The sequence below is a fragment of the Suncus etruscus genome, chromosome 1, assembly GCF_024139225.1.
Source record: "Suncus etruscus isolate mSunEtr1 chromosome 1, mSunEtr1.pri.cur, whole genome shotgun sequence".
NCBI lineage: Eukaryota > Metazoa > Chordata > Mammalia > Eulipotyphla > Soricidae > Suncus > Suncus etruscus.
In genome coordinates this window covers 107,455,432-107,463,279 of record NC_064848.1, presented here as the reverse complement: position 1 = coordinate 107,463,279, position 7,848 = coordinate 107,455,432, and positions in this window count along the sequence as shown.

The following is a 7,848-nucleotide window of genomic DNA, read 5'->3' as shown; positions in this document are numbered from 1 at the left end:
GGAACTATTCTCAAGATAGTTACAGCTATCTATGAAAAGCCTACAGCTAACATTAACCTTAATGGTGAAAAAACTGAAAGCATTCCCACTAAGGTCAGGAACTAGGCAAGGATGTCCACTCTCTCCACTCTTATTCAACATAGTCTTAGAAGTCCTAGCAATAGCAATCAGACAAGAGAAGGAAATCAAAGGAATTCAAATAGGGAAAGAGGAATTAAAACTATCTCTTTTTACAGATGACATGATGATATATATGAAAAACCCTAAAGAGTCCACAGTAAAACTCCCAAGAACAATAAACCAATACAGCAAAGTGGCTGGTTACAAAGTCAATACACAAAAGACAAGTAGCATTTCTCTATACAAATAATGAAGTAGAAGAGAGAGAGATTAAGAATACAACTCCATTTAAAATAGTATCAAAAAAATCAAGTACATGGGGCCGGGCTAAGGGTGGCGCTAGGGGTAAGGTGCCCTGCCTTGCCTGCGCTAGCCTTGGACGGACCGCGGTTCGATCCCCCGGTGTCTCATATGGTCTCCCCAAGCCAGGAGCAACTTCTTGAGCGCATAGCCAGGAGTAACCCCCTGAGCGTTTACTCGGGTGATTGTGGCCCCAAAAACCCAAAAAAAAAAAAAAAAAAAAATCAAGTACTTAGGAATCAACCATACCAGGGAAGAGAAGGACTTATACCTGGCAAACTTCAAAAACAACTTCAGAAAAAATTGAAGAGGATCTTGGGAAATGGGAAGAACATTCCCCGTGCTCATGGGTAGGTAGAATCAACATAGTCAAAATGACCATCCTACCCAAACTCCTATATAGATTTAATGCAATCCCCATCCAAATTCAGACATCATTCTTTAAGTCTTAGAACCAATCAATCATAAAAATTTATCTGGAACCACAAAAGAATCCAGGATAGCCAAACACATCCTAAAAAATAGGAAGCTGGGTGGCATCTTCTTAACCTAACCTAAAGCTATATATAAAGCCATAGTGATCAAAACAGCATGGTACTGGTACAAAGACAGAGCCTCGGACCAGTGGGTTAGAACAGAATTTCCAGACATAAGCCCCCAGATATACAGTCAACTGATATTTGACAAAAGAGCCAAGAACTTGAAATGGGACAAAGAAAGTCTTTTAAACAAATGGTGTTGGTACAACTGGAAAACCACATGCAAGAAATTCAAAACTGACCCATACCTCACTCCTTATACAAAAATCAATTCAAAATGGATCAAAGACCTCGAAATTAGACCCGAATCTATAAAGTTTATAAAGAAAATAGGTACAACACTTGAATACTTACATATCAAAAAGGTCTTTGAGGATGAAGCACCAATGGCAAGAAGTTTAGCATCAAACATGAACAAATGGGACTACATCAAACTAAAAAGCTTCTGCATGGCAAAAGAAACCCTACTTAACACAAGAAGACAGTTAACTGGGAAAAATCTTTTCACCCATCATATCAGATAAAGGGCTGATATCCAGAATTTACAAAACACTCAGAAAGCTGAGCCCCCCAAAACCAGATAAAGCCATAAAAAATGGGAAGATGAAATGAATAGACACTTCTCTGAGGAAGACCGAAAGATGTCCAACAAACACATGAAAGCATGTTCACCTTCACTCATCATTAGGGAAATACAAATAAAGACAACAATGAGGTACCACCTTACACCAGTGAGGATGGCTCACATCAAAATAATAGGAACAATCTATGTTGGCATGGATGCGGCATGAAAGGCACTCTCATCCACTGTTGGTGGGAATGCCCCCTAGTCCAACACCTATGGAGAACAGTCTGGAGAGTGCTCAAAGAACTCAGAATTGAGCTACCATTTGATCCAGAAATTGCTCTCCTAGGTATCTACCCCCAAGTTAGAAGGACATTCATTCCAAAATACGTGTGCACCTCACTATGTATCGCAGCAATCAGTATAATAGCCAAGTCTTGAAACCTACTTTGATGTCCAACAACAGATGAATGGATCATTAAGATGTGGTATCTATACACAATGGAATACTACATGGCAGTCAGAAATGATACAATCACAGACTTTGCAGAAACGTGGATGGACCTAGAACATATTATGTTTAATGAAGTAAGCCAGAAGATGAAAGATAAACACAGAATGATAGCACTTTTCTGAAGCACCTAGAATGTATACCTAATATACAACTAATACTCAACAATCAAATAACAGGGTTTTACAGGGTAGAAACCCCAAACACTGTAGCAGTCAACATATACCAGAGAGCAGTGCCCAAAACACATAAAAGTGGAACAACACAAACTCTTGACTACACACTATACCACAAAAACAAAAACAAAAATCAGCAACAGCAGAAACAGCAGCATAGAAAGACCAGGTATGTAATCAGCCTTCTTCTACAAAGGCCCATAATAAGCCTTTAGGAATCTTATACAGGATTACAGGTAAAGGATACCATGGGAAACCACTGACTCCAACGGAAGCATGCCATAAAAAATATGTTTTAATGCCTTAATCTTTCTATACTTAAAATAACCTCTCAGCTTTTCAGTCTACAGGCTTTCTTGAATACAAAGGGTAGACAAACTAAGATTGCATCTTGGGGCTCAATCACACGAGCTACCATACCCATCTTGCACTACGAGAATGTCCCGATAAAACTCTTTAACATTCCCTTCATCCCTAGGTAATACCTTCATTTAGAACTTGAAGCACGTGGCCACCCTAACCACCGAAGCAGCAACTGTGACCTATAGACTTATATTACAGGCCCTACTCATCAAACACACTCAATCAAATTAGCATTCCTTCTCTCTTTTCTCTACTCTTCTCACTACTGCTTTTTCTTTCTCTCTCCTTTTCTTTTTAATTTATTTTCTCTTTTCTTTCCTGCCCCTTCCATATACTTTCCCCATTCACCCCTTTGAAAATTCGACTATTCCTTCATCCCACAATCCCATCCAGATTCCCCACATTAAACTCTTCACCCTCAGTTCCTATTGTATTAGGCATCAAGAATGACCTCCTACCCCAGCGAACCAGTACTCAGCACCCAAGCAAAGGGACAACCAGTCAAACCCACACCTCGCCCCCTACAAGAAAAGGCAACCAATTCCTCTGCTGACTCAAGCTGTGTGGTCCTTCTTACCAACCCTTCCTAATGTGAACTGTTACTTGAAACAAGACTTAGCTCTACAAGTATCCCCCAATGCATGAACTTTTCCCAAGTCCTCCCTACAGCAAATCTTTTGCCAATCTCAAGAAGGTCAGGTTGGGAGATGAAAAGGCACTTGGGAACCCACACACCACAAGAAAATCTCAAAAGACAGTGGGGAAACCTATACTACCATCATAAGTATAAGACCTGTATTATACTACCTCTTTACCTGCTTTTCCCCAAATGCAAGATACTTTCTTGAATCACCTTGTTCCTTTAATTAATTTTTTACTTCATTTCTTAAAAATATTTTTTCTTTTCATATATATACGTGAGCACATACTTTTTTATTTCTATTTTTATCTTCTTTGGGTGTGTGACCTGTTTTTGTTTTCTTCTCTCTCCAGCCTCAAATGCACCGGCAATATAATGTAGCATCATTTCTCCCTGCAAAGGCACACTAAAAAATGTGAAATCTTATGTATAAAAACGAGCTCTTATTAATTAGGGAAAAGAACTCATACTTGTTTACAATACTTAAAAATATTTAAAAATATCTCACGTGGACCCAACTTAGACCCCAGGTGATTAGACACCAACTGTCCACCTTGAACCCTGGACCACAGACACAGAAACGACACACTTCTTCACAACAGCCACAGGAAACAAATCCCAACCGGGATCCTTAACAGTGCTCGGACACCAACAAGTGCCAGCCCTAATATGATACCCATTTTTTAAAAATATTTTTTCTTGGGATGAATGGGTCACTTCAGCTTACTCAGGGCTTACTCTGTGCTCTGTGCTCAGGAGACCATAAAAAATATCAGGGATCAAACTCAGGTCAGCTGCATTCAAGGCAAGTACTTTAACCTCTATACTATCTCTTTGGACTTCCATATCACATTTTTAAAACATTGTATAAATAAATAAAGAATTTTATAATTTTATGTTATAATAACATTTTCTGTACTGAGTACTGACCTTTTATAAAAGATGAAAGTAAGTGAAGATAAAAGGTGTCAGATGAATAACATTTCAGTTGCACATGTAATATGAAACTTAAACTTAATCTGTATTAAATTGTCACAACTATAAGCAAACTGAAAATAAAGAATATACAAGGCAAGCCACAGTCTAGAGTTTTGAGAGAAGCTTAAATAATGTCACAGTTTACCAGAGTCATAATTCATGAGTGATAGCTAATGTGACAAGCAGTATCAAGGGAGGAAAATGTCGTTTCTATTTGATAAATGGCTTGGAAGAGGTTCCCTTAATGCTTTCCACTAGGTCCACTTGCAGGACTAGGATTCATTTTACAATATGCCAAAATTTCTGTCTTCTTTTTAAAAGATTACCCTGAGGAGAAGCAGGTGAACCAGACACCAACTTCTAGGTTATATTGTTTGGGTTTGACTAATCTTAGTAAATGAAAATGTCCAATTATAAATAGCTCTATCCACATACAAGGCAGAAAGAAAAGAGTAAATTCAATCTTTTTCTTCTAAAGGAAAAAACAGATGAAAAACTGCAAAAATGGTTAAGTTGCCAGTTCAGAAGCTCAGTAGCTGACTGAGCTCCCATCACAGACTAGCATGCTGTTCCTTCTGTGGATCCTCACGAAAATTCATTATTAAAGGCCTTTTTCTAGCAGCTCATTTTATTTTATGTGCTATGTTAGATACCAAGAATATTCTTCAAAGTATACTAAAACAAAAACAATGTAAAAGGCAAAGCAAAAATCAAATCAGTATGACAGGATTGTTGGAATTAGACTGAGAATATAAAACTAAGAGTTCTGGTAACTAAGTAAAATATTGTCTGTGAGTGGATAAAAAGAAGTAATCTTTATTTTTCAGAGTTTATATTTGGAGAAAATATGAAGAGAGAGAAAGAAGAGTTCTGGAGACATGCTTCATCACCATATGATGCTGGCAATATGATTTAGAAGCATTTTGGGCAGGTGGACTTTTCTCAATAAAGAAAAAATGCATTAAAGACAGTCTATCTTTGATAGGCATAGTTCAATTTAAAACATCCTGGCTAAGTCAAAATTTATATTTTGAGTTTGATGGCATAAGGCAATTTTTATTATACTGGCTCAATCAGATAATGCATATTTTGAATCTGAGATCATTATCTCAACCAGGAAACAGTCTAAGTGTGATGAAATACAAAATAAGAACTAACACTTCATCATAAGATGTTTTGCTTCCATGAATGTTTGACACTGGTCTTTATAGTGAAGCTGTGGTCCACCCTCGCTTTAGGCAGAGCGTCTGAGGAAGGGCCAAGAATGCGGATGGAGTAGTCAACCCTAAACTGAAGACTTACTTTCATTCTTTTTGACTAACTTAAAAAATCTCTGCAAATTCATCTTTTCTTAGTCCAACTCTTTTTTCTCCAGTTCAAGTGCGTGTGGACAGCAAAAGTGAACAGATGGACAGTGTTTGTAGGGAAATGGAAAGTATAAGACATAACACAAACCAAATGCTAGATATAAAAAACATCTTGCAGAAATGAAGAATGCATTTGATTGGTTAATTGGTACTTTTTAGACAGGACTGAAGAGAGTATATTTAAATTTAATATAGTAACAGAATGTATACACCAGAAAATATAGATGAACAATATTAAATAAATGATGAAAATAACCAATCACTATAAGACATTTACAAATAGTGTAATGATATGTAAAGGAAGTATAATAAAGAGAAATAGCAAAAGGGGGGGACAGAAAATGTGGACCAATGAGGACTGAGATTTCCAAGCATCTCATCTTCCAGCTCACTGATTCTTCTTCCGCTTCTGTGACTATTGGAGAGGCTTTCTAATGAGGTTTTCATTTTGCCTACCAAGTTTTTCAGCCCCATTATTTCAATTTGAAGTTTTCTTATTTCTACTCTTAGGTCCTCTTTAATCTTATTTGTGGCACATTCTGTTCATTTCATGCTTTCTTTGAGTTCTATGAACATCTTCCATATTTATTCTCTAAAGTCCTTCCTTCTCCGAGAGGGTAAATAGGTGGTTGATATTTTTCTGGTCATTAGAGCTACCATCTTTGTTCTATAAGCATGAAGGGACCCTGTGTTGTTTCCCCAAAGTCCCAATTGTAGTGTGATGTTTTCTATGTTTCCTGCAGGCGTTTCTTGACTAGGAGAAGTGCTCTGCAAAGCGGAAAGGCTCTTTGTCTTTCACTTGGATTCTGTTTCTCACCTGGGAGCTGCTGGCCTCCAGGTCTGCTTCCTGCAGCCTTGTTCTTGCTTCAGGTTCAGCTGATTTTGATTCCCAGTCTGGGCATCCATTTCTCATCTGGGTGCTACCGACTTCGAAAGCTGCTTCTTTCTTAAATTGGCAGTGATAAGGATCCAAGGTGGGGTAGAAGCAAAACTTTCTAGGGCCAAGTCAATGAATCTGAGGACTGAGAATTCTCACCCAGAATTTTAATGCCTGATATACTAGAGATCAATGAAATCAAACAATAGAATACAACAGGCTAAAGGCTAAAAAATGATAAAGTTGAATACTAGGTGTTTGATACTTTAATTTAAAAAATAAACAAACATTCAAAATTCCAAAATAAACCAGAAGGCAAAATATAACTTAACTAATAGGAATGCATATATGTATTCATTCTGACTTACAAAAGTATTTTTCATAAATAAAGGAGATATAAAGAAGTTCTCTGAAAAACATGAAGTCATTGGTATGAATATATTTACAATATATTATAAAAATTATACTATGTCCAAATATCCAAGATTGAGTATATTCTTTTCTTGTCAAAGCTTTCTGAATATTTTTAATATCCTCAAATTATTTTTTTTCAGGTTTCCTTCATTGCACTTTCTTTTTTTTTATTTTTTTTTATTTAAACACCTTGATTACATACATGATTGTTTTTGGGTTTCAGTCATGTAAAGAACACCACCCATCACCAGTGCAACATTCCCATCACCAATGTCCAAGTCTCCCTCCTACCCACCCGACCCCCGCCTGTACTCTAAACAGGCTCTCCATTTCCCTCATACATTCTCATTATAAGGAAAGTTCAAAATGTAGTTATTTCTCTAACTAAACTCATCACTCTTTGTGGTGAGCTTCCTATGGTGAGCTGGAACATCCAGCTCTTTTCACTTTTGTGTCTGGAAATTATTATTGCAAGAATGTCTTTCATTTTTCTTAAAACCCATAGATGAGTGAGACCATTCTGCGTTTTTCTCTCTCTCTCTGACTTATTTCACTCAGCATAATAGATTCCGTATACATCCATGTATAGGAAAATTTCATGACTTCATCTCTCCTGACAGCTGCATAATATTCCATTGTGTATATGTACCACAGTTTCTTTAGCCATTCATCTGTTGAAGGGCATCTTGGTTGTTTCCAGAGTCTTGCTATGGTAAATAGTGCTGCAATGAATATAGGTGTAAGGAAGGGGTTTTTGTACTGTATTTTTGTGTTCCTAGGGTATATTCCTAGGAGTGGTATAGCTGGATCATATGGGAGCTCGATTTCCAGTTTTTGAAGGAATCTCCATATCGCTTTCCATAAAGGTTGAACTAGACGGCATTCCCACCAGCAGTGGATAAGAGTTCCTTTCTCTCCACATCCCCGCCAACACTGTTTGTTCTCATTCTTTGTGATGTGTGCCATTCTCTGTGGTGTGACGTGGTATCTCATCGTTG